The 15,657-nt window shown below is 46.5% G+C and overlaps 1 pseudogene; it reads right to left on the bottom strand.

Moving 5' to 3' along the window:
- Window positions 1–2,064: 2,064 nt before the first annotated feature.
- On the bottom strand, window positions 2,065–9,172 carry LOC123142399 (uncharacterized; annotated as a pseudogene).
- Window positions 9,173–15,657: the final 6,485 nt, after the last annotated feature.

Here is a 15,657-nt window from a genome sequence, read left to right as displayed (position 1 = left end):
GCTGGCCCCATCACCTGAAATCACGGGGGCAGTGTTTTGATGGTGCGCGCACACTTGGTGGGGCCCCTGCCCTTTTAACAGCGCCCAGTAGATCGATCGTTGCAACGCGCGATCGCGAAAGAGTCGGTTGATATGTTTCGAGTAGTACCTGAATGCATCCGAGTGTCCGAGTATCTGATATGTTGATACACCTGATATGGCAATTTCCAAAAGTATCTAGGTAAAATAGACAACAAGGTTTGCCATAAAAAAAGGTTACACACCAAAAGGAACATCATCTGGTTGGGGGATAACCACATCAATGGAATGTGAGTTAAAGCCTTTCAAAGACACTGAGACCGGCTGCAATCAGAAAAGCGCCAAACCTTCATTGAGGCCGACACAACTAACAACAAAAGAACTCAAGTTTTTTTCCCTCACGTCGCCTCCCTCTAGGTGACGCCAGGGGGCCCCGAACCCTAGCGCCGCAGGCCTCCTCTCGCGCCTCCCTCTGCCGCCACTGCCGCTGGCGAGGGCCGCGATGGCGGCGGGCCCGACGCCGAAGGCACCTGGGCGGGTGGATGCGGCGAGATCTCATCTGAGGCGGCAGGGGCGGCCCTTCTCGTGGGAGCCGAAGGCAGCGACTGGGGCGGCGATCCCTTGCCGTGCGGCGGTGGCCGAAGCGCCATAAGCTGGCGGAGCGGCGGCCCTGAGATGGACGGCGGCGGTCGCGGTGCCCCATCCGACGAGGTGCCTGATCCGCGCGGAGATGGTGGCGGCGACGACTGCGGATCCAACGCCCCGATCGGATCCGCCGCAAGGTGGCCTTCCGCCGACCCGCGGTGCGTGGAGCGACCGGTGAGGAGATGTCGGATCTCCGTCGGTTTACGGACGGCAGCGTTCGTCTTGGTGGCGAGACTCCGCTCGGTTCCAGCCAACCGCGAAATTGGGACGACGTGGCTTTCGGTGAAAATCGCGCCCGACTGCGGTCATGGCGGACGATGGTGGCGTCTCAGACGTCGTTCCCTTCTCGAGGCATCGTCGTTGGAGGTCATGTCAACCTGATCGGAAGGTTCCGGGGGAAACTCTAGATCTGGGTCTACCGGATCGGAGGATGGCGACGTTTCGATGTCGTTCTCCCTCCTGGGGGCATCGTTTTGGAGCAAGTGTTGGCTGGACGGGACAAGAGGAGGAGCGGCGTTGTATCTGACACGTCGACAACGGCGGGTCTCAGTGGCATGGAGCAGTGGAGTCTCGCCGGTGGGCGGGTGATGATGGACGAGCGCAGGATGGTGGCGTTGTCTGGCGTCGTGGTGGCGTCGACGGTAGCTAGACCGGGCAAGGTACATGCAGCAATACAGCACTAAAGATGGATTGGTGGCTGGTGGCTGCGGTGGCTTCATACCCGGCAGGCGTCCTGGTTGAGGAGTGCACCGGACTGGTGGGTGCCCCATACCCGGCAGGCGTCCTGGTTGGGACCTCGGGTCTTAGATGTTGGGTTTGGCTGCGAGGTCTGTTTGGTATTAGGCCCAGATGTTGCCTAGATGGTGGCTTTAGTCTTACTTTTATATGACTTTATAAGGTCTTGTGTGAATAATTAATAAAGTGGTTGCATGCATCGTCCAGATACAGAGGCCGGAGGTCCTCCTCCATTTCTAAGAAAAAAAGGTTTTTTTTTCGAGAAGGACAAAAAAGTCAAGTAACCCAACCACCACATGAAATTCGAACCAATATCTTTGTTGTAGAAAGGAATATGAAGGAGGGGTGCTACATCTTCAGTAAGCAGCGAAGCTCTCTCACTGTCGAGTCCGACCTCATTGCGTCTGTGCCAGATCCATCGTCGCCGGATCCGGCGATCAATCTCGGATAGTTCTTTGCATCTTGTTGGAGTCAATGTTATTCTCCTCCTCATCTTGCATCACTGCTTGGGAGGCATTGTTATTTGCCGTCAGGGTCCAAGCAAGCTGATTCGATGGCATATCAGAAATTCAGAACCCACGCCGGCGGCAATATCCATGGATTTCTATTGTTTGCGTTTACGGTCAACATTGATCTCCACTCATTTTGGTCGGGGAAGAGTTCTTTTCATGCCCCCTCCATAGGATCACATCCATGTTCCCTAGACGCGTGTCCCCTACCGCCATGCTTGTACGGGGAGGTGGCCTCGCCATGCATATCAGACCCTCCACGGCCACATCTAGCAGTGTTCTGAGCTTGTGAAGCCCTGATGTGTGAGTTCCCTGATGCGTTTTCATCGGAGTCAAAGCCCTTAGAAGAGGATGCCGCACACAGTTTCACCGCCCAATAGACAGAACACTCCAAGTGCAAGTCACAAAAACTAACATCACCCATATGGTTACCCGAAAGATTCGCGAGGTGTGTGCATGTCTCATTGAGCGAATCATAGACTTGTAGCATCGGACTTGCTTTGTCATTAACTAAGCAATAGCACATTAGCTTTGCACCATGATGTTGGAATTTGCTAGTGGGCTTTTGGCCCAAAGCCCAACTAAAATTCTGAAATTCTTTTGGCCCATTCATGCACACATGTGAGTGGAGTGAGTGAGGCTAAAGTTTAGTCCCAACTCATAAGTTGAGAGAGAGCTGCACCTTTTTATAAGGTGAGCTCTTCTACCACTTGTATGAGCATGAGAAGAGGAGACCTACACGCGTGCTCCTCCTCGCTCGCCATGCCTCGCCTCGCCACGGCACGACGCGCCGCGGGTTGCGGGATTGAGCCGAGCCGAGGACAGAGCTTCGTATGGTTTCTCACCACCGTTCCAGATCATTGCGCCGCCAAGCAAGACAGCAGGCCTCCGGAACCCCGCCTCTCGTGATCCTGTACGGGAGAGGGGCGATCAGGTTTTTGGGGAACGCACTCGCGCGACTGCTGGCAGCGACGACTTCGCGAACGACGACTTCTTCCCCGACCTCGGCAACCTCATCCTCGACGACATGGGCGACAACGTCAACGCCGGCGGTGCTGCTCCCGCTGCACCGTATGTGATTCTATCCTTCCTGTTCGAGATCGTGGTAGAATTCATGTTTTCTAGTATGTGATCTGTTCATCTACTATGCTGTCATGATCTATTTCCTATTTATTCGGATTAAATCTCGTAGTAATTTGCTCATATTTTCCAACAATCCAAAAACCTGATCATAGGTAATTTACTCCGAGTGGTTTTGCTGCGCATCTGAAGCCGCCTGCCTTTAAGGGGGCGCAATATAAGAGGTGGCGCACGAGAGCAGTCTACTGGTTTCAGACCATGGGCTGCTATGACGCCACCAAGGGGAAGCCTGAGGGCGATCTTAATCCAGCACAACTGGAAGCTTTTGAGAAGATCGATACTCTCTTTAAAGGCGCTCTTCTGAGTGTTCTTGATGACTCCATTATGGATTCATATATGTCGTTTGACAACGGCAAGGACATGTGGGCTGCGCTCGAGGCCAAGTTTGGTGCCTCGGACGCCGGCAGCGAGTTGTACGTCATGGAGCAATTCTATGACTACAAGATGACTGATGAGCGCTCTGTTGTACAGCAGGCTCATGAGATACAGTCGCTCGCAAAAGAACTTGAGTACTTCAAGTGTGTGTTGCCGGACAAATTTGTTGCCGGAGGCATCATTGCCAAGCTTCCACCTTCGTGGAACAATTTTGCTACTTCCCTGAAACACAAGAGACAGGAGTTTTCCGTTGCGGATCTCATTGGTACTCTTGATGTTGAAGAGAAGGCGAGAGCAAAGGACACACGTGCTCGAGTTGCTGAGGGAGCTTCTAGTGCCCACATGGTACAGAAGAACTTCCCGCCCAACAAGTTCAAAAATAACAAGAACAAAACTCAGGGCAAAGGCAAGTTTGATACAAAGAACAAGCCGTCACATTCTACCAACTTCAAGAAGAATTCTCATAAGAAGGGGAAGGGACTTTGCCATGTCTGCGGTGATCCTAATCACTGGGCTCCGAAGTGTCCTAACCGCTTTGAGGAGCGCGAACATGAGAAGAGCGGCAAGTCCGCTAATGTTGTCATCGGTGATACTGATATGAAGGATTCTGGGTACGGTATTCTTCCTACCATCCTTTCAGTATTTCAATCTCCTGATTGGTTAATTGACACCGGTGCCAATGTACATGTTTGTGCTGATGCCTCCATGTTTTCCTCTTACCAGGTCACAGGGACTTCTCCCGTGCTGATGGGGAACGGGTCACATGCCATCGTTCGAGGTGTTGGTACGGTCGATCTGAAGTTTACTTCGGGGAAGACCGTGCGTCTGAAGAACGTTCATCATGTGTCGTCCATCAATAAAAATCTCGTTAGCGGTTCCCGTTTATGTCGAGATGGTTTTAACTTGGTTTTGGAATCCAATAAAGTTGTAATTTCTAAGTGTGGACAATTTGTTGGAAAAGGCTATGAGTGCGGAGGCTTGTTCCGCCTATCCTTATCAGATATTTGCACTAAAGTTATTAATAATGTTTGAAAAAATAATGAGTCTGATATTTGGCATTCACGACTTTGTCATATTAACTTTGGTTGCATGACGCGGCTAGCCAATATGAATTTAATTCCAAAAATCTCTACTGTCAAAGGCTCCAAGTGCCAAGTATGTGTGCAAGCTAAGCAACCTCGCAAGTCCCATAAGACTGCTGAGGCAAGAGACTTGGCGCCACTAGAGCTTATACATTCTGATCTTTGTGAGATGAATGGCGTGTTGACAAAAGGTGGAAAGAGATACTTCATGACGTTGATTGATGACTCCACTAGATATTGTTATGTGTATCTTCTGAAATCAAAGATGAGGCTTTAACTTTTTTCAAAAACTATAAAGCTGAGGCAGAGAACCAACTTGATCGAAAAATTAAACGGCTTAGGTTCGATCGTGGTGGAGAGTATTTTTCCAATGAATTTGATTTGTTTTGTGCGAAACATGGTATAATCCATGAGAGGACGCCTCCCTACTCACCTCAGTCAAATGGGGTAGTCGAAAGAAAAAACCGAACTCTAACTGATATGGTTAACACCATGTTAGACACATCGGGTCTTTCCAAGGAATGGTGGGGGGAGGCGCTAATGACTGTGTGTCATATCCTAAACCGAGTTCCCACAAAGCATAAGACCATGACTCCTTTTGAGGAATGGAAAAGGAAAAGATTGAACCTCTCTTACCTACATACTTGGGGTTGTTTGGCGAAAGTCAATATACCAATTCCCAAGAAGCGCAAGCTTGGACCGAAAACCGTGGATTGTGTTCTTCTGGGCTATGCTTTTCATAGCATTGGCTATAGATTTTGATAATAAAATCTGAGGTATCCGACATGCATGTTGGTACGATTATGGAGTCGAATGATGCAACTTTCTTTGAGGACATATTTCCTATGAAGGATATGTCGAGTTCATCAAATCAGGAGATACCTACTCCATCTAGTGAGGAACTCACTGTAATTCCTGAACCCACCATTGCGATGGAACACGTTGAGAATCCTGTTGAGGGTGACAATGAAACTCCTGTAAGGAGTAAGAGACAGAGGACTGCAAAGTCCTTTGGTGATGATTTCATTGTGTACCTTGTGTATGACACACCCAGGACTATTTCAGAAGCATATGCATCTCCTGATGCTGACTACTGGAAGGAAGCTGTTCGTAGCGAGATGGATTCCATCTTAGCTAACGGAACCTGGGAGATCACTGACCGTCCTTATGGGTGCAAACCTGTTGGATGTAAGTGGGTGTTCAAGAAGAAGCTTAGACCTGATGGTACGATTGAAAAGTACAAGGCACGGCTTGTGGCTAAGGGTTATACCCAGAAAGAAGGTGAAGACTTCTTTGATACTTACTCACCCGTGGCTAGACTGACCACAATTCGGGTGCTACTATCACTGGCTGCCTCACATGGTCTTCTTGTTCATCAAATGGACGTTAAGACGGCTTTCCTCAATGAAGAGTTGAAGGAGGAAATTTACATGGATCAGCTAGATGGTTTTGTTGTACCTGGTCAGGAAGGAAAGGTGTGCAAGTTATTAAAGTCTTTATATGGCCTTAAACAAGCTCCTAAGGAGTGGCATGAGAAGTTCGAAAAAACATTAACTGCTGTCGGCTTTGTAGTAAACGATGGTGACAAGTGTGTGTACTATCGCCATGGTGGGGCGAAGGAGTTATTCTTTGTTTGTATGTCGACGACATACTAATCTTTGGAACCAAACTTGATTTGATCAAGGAGGTTAAGGATTTCTTATCTCGCTGTTTTGAGATGAAGGATCTAGGAGTAGCTGATGTTATCTTAAATATCAAGCTGTTGAGAGATGAGAATGGTGGGATCACACTGCTTCAGTCTCACTATGTGGAAAAGATCTTGAGTCGTTTTGGGTATAGCGACTGCACGCCTTCTCCAACTCCATATGATGCTAGTGTGTTGCTTCGAAAGAATCGACGGATTGCTAGAGATCAACTGAGATATTCTCAGATTATTGGCTCGCTTATGTATTTGGCGAGTGCCACGAGGCCTGACATCTCTTTTGCTGTGAGCAAGCTGAGTCGGTTTGTGTCAAAACCGGGAGATGATCATTGGCATGCGCTTGAGAGAGTTATGCGCTACTTGAAAGGCACTGCGAGCTATGGGATTCACTACACCGGGTATCCAAGGGTACTAGAGGATTATAGTGACTCAAACTGGATATCTGATGCTGATGAGATTAAGGCCACAAGTGGTTATGTTTTTACACTTGGTGGTGGCGCTGTTTCCTGGAAGTCTTGCAAGCAGACCATCTTAACGAGGTCAACTATGAAAGCAGAACTCACAGCATTAGACACTGCCACTGTTGAAGCAGAGTGGCTTCGTGAGCTCTTGATGGACTTACCTATGGTTGAAAAACCAATACCCCCTATCCTGATGAATTGTGATAATCAAACTGTGATCGTCAAGATAAACAGTTCTAAGGACAATATGAAGTCCTCAAAGCATGTGAAGAGGAGACTAAAATCTGTCAGAAAAGTGAGGAACTCCGGAGTTATTACGTTGGATTATATCCAAACGTCGAAAAACTTGACAGATCCCTTCACAAAGGGTCTATCACGTAACGTGATAGATAATGCATCGATGGAGATGGGCTTGAGACCCACCGCATGAGTTGTCCATAGTGGTAACCCACTCTATGTGATCGGAGATCCCGTGAAGTAGAAGTGGGAGACAAGCTGTTGGTCAGCTGAAAGGAGAGTATTCCTATTTTAATTGTCCCACTCCGTGAAGATGCAATACTCTCCTGATCTGCATGGCAGGTTGATATTTATCTTAATGTGTTCCAAGTGGCTTATTTGAGTAAGCAGAGATGTTGTCCTGCAGAGCATCTCCTGAGGAACACACCTATATGAATTCGACTGTTAACGTCGTAGTCTGTGAGAATTGGGTGTTCTCTAATAAATTCATGAAAGGCCCTGGAGTATGACGTATACGCTCCACCCGCGGGGAAGCTTGCGGCAGCCCAGTATCGGTCAAGAATTTGTGTGAAACTAGTCTCGCAGAAAACTTGTAGTTCAAGGCATAGTCCACTATTCAAGTTGTGATATAGTATAGCATAAAAATCTAAGTGGAAGTTCAACTTCATAGTCTTCACTAAGCACCGGTATATAAACAATGTTTTGGAACCAAATGTTGAAATGTGCCAATGAGACTTTGTGGAGGATTGTTGGAATTTGCTAGTGGGCTTTTGGCCCAAAGCCCAACTAAAATTCTGAAATTCTCTTGGCTCATTCATGCACACATGTGAGTGGAGTGAGTGAGGCTAAAGTTTAGTCCCACGGTCCCACCTCATAAGTTGAGAGAGAGCTACACCTCTTTATAAAGTGAGCTCTTCTACCACTTGTATGAGCATGAGAAGAGGAGACCTACACGCGCGCTCCTCTCCTCACTCGCCTCGCCTCGCCTCGTCACGACGCGCCGCGGGTTGCGGGATTGAGCCGAGCCGAGGACAGAGCTATGCACGTTGTCTATTCTTTTGGATCGTGGCGACTCGGGCGTGGGGTTTACTCCCACGACCTACCCGGCCCGCACTATATAGTCAGGCAGACGTCTACCGCAGCCGCCGCTTCGTATGGTTTCTCACCACCGTTCCAGATCATTGCGCCGCCAAGTAAGTCTTCTCCATCCCTCCTTCTGGCATGCACCGGGAGAAGGGACAGCAGGCCACCGGAACCCCGCCTCTCATGATCCTGTACGGGAGAGGGGCGGTCAGATTTTTGGGGAGCGCACTCGCGCGACTGCTGGCAGCGATGATTTCGCGAACGACGACTTCTTCCCCGACCTCGGCAACCTCATCCTCGACGACATGGGCGACAACGTCAACGCCGGCGGTGCTGCTCCCGCTACATCGTATGTGATTCTATCCTTCCTGTTCGAGATCGTGGTAGAATTCATGCTTCTAGTATGTGCCCTAGATGTAATCTGTTCATCTACTATGCTAGTTCGCATGATTAGTTTAATCTCTATTATTGCTGTCATGATCTATTTCCTATTTATTCGGATTAAATCTCGTAGTAATTTGCTCATATTTCCAACACGTGATGCATCACCCTGAAAGGGATCACTAGATCAATGGTTTGAGCCATCGGGATCACATACGCCTCGACCCAGGTGCCCTCGGCCAAATCAGACAGAAGCCATACGGTCGTGCAGGCAAGTATGGTCCCACTTCCCTCCGAGTGAACCATGCAAAGGGTGCCATTGAGCTCGACCATGCGGGTCTCCGAGTTGTGCTTTAGTAGCCTCACTGGGGCTTTGATGGACCTCTTCCATTGCTCGCTCTCGAGGTCGAGGCAGATGACATGGTCCTCCTCCACCTGGGGTACCGGCACCAACCCGTTAAGGATGCACATCACACCATCCAACGTGTAAAGGAAGTATATCACACCATCTATCGTGACCACAGAGTTCTGGCGATAGCCGACATGGTCTGCAATTGGGGGTGACTGCATCCGCCTCCAATCCTCCATCTTCTGGCGCCGTCTTCCAACGTGAGAACCTATCTTTTCTTTTCTTTTCTGAGGTAATTCCGACGTGAGAACATCGTAGAAAATATATTCAGGATGACTACATCGGCGTCCAATCCTCCATCTTCTATTGCTCATGCGGCGGACCACCTTGAGCTTGCCCGACGGGGCGGCGTAGCCGATACCAAAGGAAGTGTAGAACGCTCCGCCGTCGCCCATCTCCGTGGAGGTCATGAGCACTTTCCCGGTGGCCAGATCGATCACGTTCAGGACGCGGCCGTCGCGGGTGGCGCAGACGGGGCCGCCAGGGCCGGAGGTGATGGTCCAGAGGTCGCCCAAGCCCTTGATCACCCTCGCGACGCTGCCGTCCGTCTCCAGCAGCCGCAGGTCGCGGAGCTCTCCGCTGGCTACGCCATGGAAGGAATTGGCGACGATGAGGAGCTGCGGCTCAGTTCGGGCCTTGTGCGCCGCGACGAACGCGGGGTCGGAGATGAGTGAAGTCTAATTTAAACTTGACTTTGTAGAGCTTGTCCAAAACAAACCCTCACCTCAAAATCCCGAAAGGTTGTACCCTGTTTTTTCTAATCCCGATGTTTTTAACCTTGTTGCCTTTCAAAGGGAGGATTTGGTGACGTGGCAAGGAAAGGCCTGGTTTGCTGACTAAATTGAGTTTGAGGACACGCATGCATGAATTGTTTTTCATTTGCATGGATCGATGGATGTGTGTAAATGCGGATGGTGACCCAGGCCGTTCGCTCGCTCGAGCGTCGCCGCCGTTGCCATCTCGAATCCAAGTGCAAGACAGCAGGTCGTGTCGTCAGGAACCGCATGGTGGTGCGCTGACCTTAGCCTGGCTGGTTCATGCTGCGGCAGAGGGTTCCAGAGATGTGGTGCATTGAGCTGGTTGTTGGTAGAGGCAAGGTGCAATGGGAGCATGAGACGAGGGACGAGCAAGGGTCCGAGCTCTTGCTCTCGCGCTCTGCCATCTTTGAACAGGGAAACGTCGTGCTTGAGGTTGAAAAGAAGGAGCTAACGGCGCCGCACATGGTCGCCAGAGGCACCAGACTCGACGTCGTCGGCGCCGCCGTGCGACCATGCTCACCGCTCGCGTGAAGACGTCTGCCATTCATGACGTTGGACGCCAACCACCTATGCAGCACCATGACAGTCGTCTTCTCCATGTGCAGGCTACAATACACCGCATGATTTTCCGGCAGGATCCCGCCCGGCGAGCTCGGCCGTCTCGAGCTGTCGCGCGTCTACCTGCAACCGCGTCGTGTCGTCACAACCTGCCTTCACCGGTCACCGGTGCATGGACGTCAGCTCCCCCATCCGTGAGCGCACGAAGTGGCCACATCGCTGCATCGTCTTCTCCCGACGATGCCTTTGTGCGTGCGCTGAACAGGCAGGAACACCGTGGACATGGACGCCGCCGGCTTCCATCTCTGCAGAAAGCGTCGTGCCATGGTCGTCACCGGGGCGGGGAGCGAACACACTGCCTTTTTTGTGTGCTTGTGTGTACTTTGTGGATAATATATAGTCTTATACAGTATACGTATATGTTAATTCAACAAGACAACCTCTTCGTACAGCTGGTTACTAGCTGCCCGAACGTACTTAGATGTCTGTGTTGTGTCACTGTGCTATTTCTTTCTCTCACTGCCAAGTGGGCTCCACACAAAATGTCTTGCCTACCTCATCCATCCCGGCCTTTCCCGGTGTCATGTTGAAATTTCCTGTTTGGATACAGCTTCAAGGTTTAAAGCGACCGGGATTGCAAAAGACAGGGTATAGACTTCAGGGATTTAATGGTGGAGGTTTATTTTAGATGCTCTACAACGTCAAGGTTTAAATCAAACTTCACTCGTCGAAGATGAGCGCACGCCACTCCCTGGACACGCACAGGAACCGGCACGCCGATTTCACCGGCGTCCAGGAGAGTATCTCGGAGACGACGTCGTTCGGTAGCGATGTCAGCATGGTCGATCGGTGGCCGGACAGAACCACCCGCGAGTCGTTGCGACGATCGCTCGTGTAGCTAGGGTTTTTTTTTTCCCGTGGTGTAGGTGTAGCTAGGTATTTAATCAAGCTGATCGAGCGCACACATAGACCACCAAAAGCATTCAAATCGTATTGGCATGTACGATCGTATTGTATACGGAAAGGGAAACGTTTCCCTACGGTACGCCGGCCGAGCGATTCGGCCGGTCGTGTGCGAGCCGGGGCGCGTGAAATCGGATCGTGCTGGATCCTTTTATGCAGGGGGTGCCACGACCACGGCCCACGTGGGCTGGCTGGCCCACGCCCGTGTCCCGCTAGCCTTATCCTCTCACGCCGGTGTCTCTGCTTTCTCCGTCTCTCGATCCCATCTTTTCTTTTTGCTTCATGACAACGGTGAGCCGCGGCGACCTCGGTGATGTGCGACAGAGGCGAGGCGATGTGCGATGGGGGAGCCACCACGCATCTGGTTGCAGCCGCAGCTCTGGCGAGCTCCGCCATGGCCATTGACGCCGCGTGCTGGAACCAACGCCCACCCATGCTGGAACCAACCACCGTGGTTGCTGGAACCGGCATCAATTTTTGCTACAACCGCTGAGTTTTTTTTGCTGGAACCGGCATCCCGTACAGACTCTTCTCGTCCACTCATTCATCCCCTTTCTCATCCCCTACCTTCAGCGAGCGGCCAAAGCAAGCCCCCGAAGAATCACCTCCGCTTCCTCCTGCAGAACCCTGCATCTCCGGTGCCTTGCAACTCCGGTGACCCTCGACTGGACGGTGGCGGAGGCATTGCAGAACCTGCTGCACGCGCTTATGCTACAACCGTTAACCAAAAAGCTTCAAACGAGATGAAAAAAGCTTCAACCAGATATATGAAAAGCTGCAAGCAGTCATTGCCATGGCGGAATGCTACAACCGTTGACATAAAATGCTACAACCCTTGATGAAAAAAGTTTCAACCGAAACGATAGAGAAAGCATTAACTAAGACTGCTACAAAGAAAAATAGCTGCAACCGTTGATAGAAAAGTTTCGACCGTAGATGAAAAAAGCTACAACCCTTGAAAGAGAAAGCTACAACCATACACTGCATAATCAGAAAAGTTGCATCCATTGTAGAGAAAGCTTCAATCGTACGTGCGAAAAGCTTCAACCGACGTGCGTTGCCACCGGAGCTGCAATCACAGTTGATGGCCTGGTAGCCATAGTCGACGCAATTTCGTGCAGCGATGAGCATCAACGGTGAGCCGCGGCGGCGGAGCTACAACCGGGGAGAGCTACAAGCGTCGCCGCTGCAACCTGCAACCGCAGATGTAGTTGTTTCATGCGTCGCGGCGACGATGAGGACGAGCGGCGAGGGTCGGAAGCGGCGGCGAGGGTGGGGACCATCAACGGGGATGGTCGGCGAGGGTGTGGACCGGCAACAAGAACGGCTACCGGAAGGGATAGAAGGCGCGGCGCCGCGCAGCCCGAGCGAGGGGATCGAGCCCGAGGAAGAAGAAGCTGGGGCGATTTTTTTTGCTCCAGATCCAACTGATGTGTGGCTCGCATCAGGCGGCTAGGGCTGGACCGGCCGAAGTTTTCGGCCGGTGCGCCGGCGCCTAGCGGTGCCCATACGGAAACTATAATCCCACTACTGGTTTTGGCACAATTTGGAAAGGTATTTGAAGGTAAAGCTCACATATTGAAAACCAAACTTATTTCTCGCTTATAGTAGACCTAGCATGTTCTCCACGAGAGCTATGTCTCACATTAAGCTTAAGCAAGACTGAAGGTTATCTCTCGTCGAGCGAGAATAGTATCGGGCCCGCACAAACTTTAAAACCAGGAAGAAATGGGGGGCGCCGAGGGATCAATCCCTGGTCTCCCGGCTGACCACGCGTGCTGGTAGCCACTCGGCTCGCCAATTGTTTTGTGATTAGCTAATTCGGTGCGGCATAATTTAGGCGAAACGAGCTGTTTTTTCACTGGGTTTTCCCAGGCTTTTCTATTTTCCATGCTTTTTCATCGGTTTTCTTTCTTTCCCGGTTATATTGTTTTTATTTGTTTATTTTCTCATTTGCATTAGCTTTTTTTGCTTTTCTTTCTTTCTTCCATTTTTATTAATTTCTTTCCTGGTGTTCATCAGTTTTCATTTGTTTTGCATTTGTTCCTTCTTTTTTATTTTATTTTGTTTCTTCTTTTTTAAAATTTTTTGTTCTCTTTTGTCTACATTTTTGTATATGTCAACAACATTTTACGAATACACATTTAACACTTTTCTAAATAAATTTAACTTTTTTAATACATGGACAACATTTTTCTCTAATACACATTTTTAACATTTTTAAATGCTTGATTACCATTTTTCAAATACAAGAATAAATTTTTTTGAATACTTGGTCAACATTTTTTCCTATACACAGTTTTAACTCTTTTCAAATGTTTGATCAATAATTTTCCAATAAAAAGATTTGACTTTTTGGAATACATGTCAAAAAAAAATATACGCATTTCAATTTTTTAAAACACTAGATTAACCTTATTCAAAATATTGTTCAATTTTTTTTCCAAATGTTTGATTAACATTACTATGTACATGATCAAATTTTTTAAAATAAAATTTAGTACATGGTCAACATTTTTTCTATACACATTTAATAATTGTCAAATCCTTGTCTAACATTTTCCAAATAATTTTTCAATTTAAATAATTTCAAAACTTAAATCAAGCATTTAAAAATCTTAAAAGGTGCATATGAAAAATAATTGACCATGTATTTTAAAAATATTAAAAATTTGAAAAAAAATGTCGACCATTTATTAAAAAAATTAACCAAGCATTTGAAAAATGGTAAAATGTGTATGCAGAACATGTTTCACATGTATATAAAAACAGGTATACGAAAAATATAGTGTGTGTGAATAAAGTTGACGATGTATTTAGAAAATATTAATCAAACATTTAAAAAATATTCAATAAGCATTTAAAATTTTTAATTAAGAATTTTAAAAATGTTAAATGTGCATAGAAATCTACTTGACCATGTATTAAAAAATATTAATCTTGTATTTCTAAATGGTAATCAAGCATTTATAAATGTTAAATTGTGTATATAAAAATTGTTGACCAGGTATTCGAATATTTTAATCTTGTATTTGCAAAATGTTAATCACACATTTAAAAAAGATTAAAATATGAATAGAAAAAATGTTAACCATGTATTAAAAAATGTTAAACTTATAATCAAAAATTTCAAACACATATTAGAAAATGATCTTAACATATACAAAATTTTAGAATGAAAACAAAATAAACAAAGAAAAATTAGAAAACAATAAAAACCAAAAATAGAAAATAAAAACAAAGAAATCAAAGAAACAAGTGCAAAAAGAAAGAAAAAGAGTGAAAACGACAAAGAATTAAAGAAACATGTAAAACCGAAAACAAAAAAGACTGAAACAAAAGTAGGAAAATGAGATAGAAAAGAAAACACAATAAAAACAATGAAAGAAGAAAGTGAAATCCAAGAAAAATGGAATAAAAAATATAAAAATTGAAATATAACAACAACAAAAAAGAAAACCAAAGAAAATCGGAGAAAAAAATCAGAAAATCGAAACAAAAAGAAAAGAAACAGAACAAATGCATGAGCGAACGACGACGAAGGAACGAAATGAGTACACGTTATTGGCCCGACCCTTTCGCTCACGCTGTGTAGGAAAAGCTTCAGTGAGGCGGATGCTAGTCTCGCTACAAGTGAGGCATAGCAATCGCATTTACATGTATGTTTTTGTTCGATGATAAACCCCTGCAAACCCGGCTGCATATATGCCCTTTGGTCGGCCTGCTGGCCCAGTCATCATTTGCTTGTGCAGAAAAAAAAATGTAAACAACAGATTTGCCATGCTGTAGGTAAAAAATAGACAGTATTAAAAATAAAAAATGTAAACTACTAATCTTCCATGTTATAGAGCATAAAATCGCTGCATATTTGGATAGATAATCATATATAAACATAAAAACAACAAAACAATGTTGAAAAAAAATTCTCATGAAAAATTAGATAGTTGCTGTTCTCTAGAAAACATTGCAAATTTATAAAAACAATGTAGTGCACACATGTCAAATTCTATGTTGCAAAAAAAGGTTTATCTTGTGAGGAAGGCAAAAATTTGTCATCTCAATAAATTTGATAGCATATAAAGAAAGAATTTTCCATTGTATGTTAAAATAATTTTCCATGGTATAAAGACGAGAAAAATTGTCATGTGTGAATAAATAATAAATTACCATGCTACCTACAATAAAATTGCCATGGTGTAATTAATGAAATTGCCATGTTCTAAATAATAAAATTTCCAAAAAAACTACCATGCTCAAATTAATAAATTTGCTATGGTCTAAATATTAGAACTGCGATGCCAAATTTATGAAGTCCGCTCTCTAAAAATACATAGCAAGTTACGGGAATTTGTAATGGGCACATAGCAAAGTTAGGAATTGTGTACTTCAAAAAAAAGATGTCAAATTTTAGGAATTTTCTACGGATGCATGGCAAATTTAGGTATATAGTTCTCAAAAAACATGGCAATTTTGTGAATTGAAAATTTTGCTATGGTTGAAAAAAAAATTGCCATGGTCCAAAAATCATGGCAAATTACCTCCATAGATCATGCTAAATGGGGATAATTTTTTTTTACTTGTATCAGGACAAGACATATCAT

Source organism: Triticum aestivum, chromosome 6D (assembly GCF_018294505.1).
Source record: "Triticum aestivum cultivar Chinese Spring chromosome 6D, IWGSC CS RefSeq v2.1, whole genome shotgun sequence".
In the NCBI taxonomy this organism is placed as follows: Eukaryota; Viridiplantae; Streptophyta; class Magnoliopsida; order Poales; family Poaceae; genus Triticum; species Triticum aestivum.
This window is presented reverse-complemented; position numbering and strand designations above follow the sequence as displayed.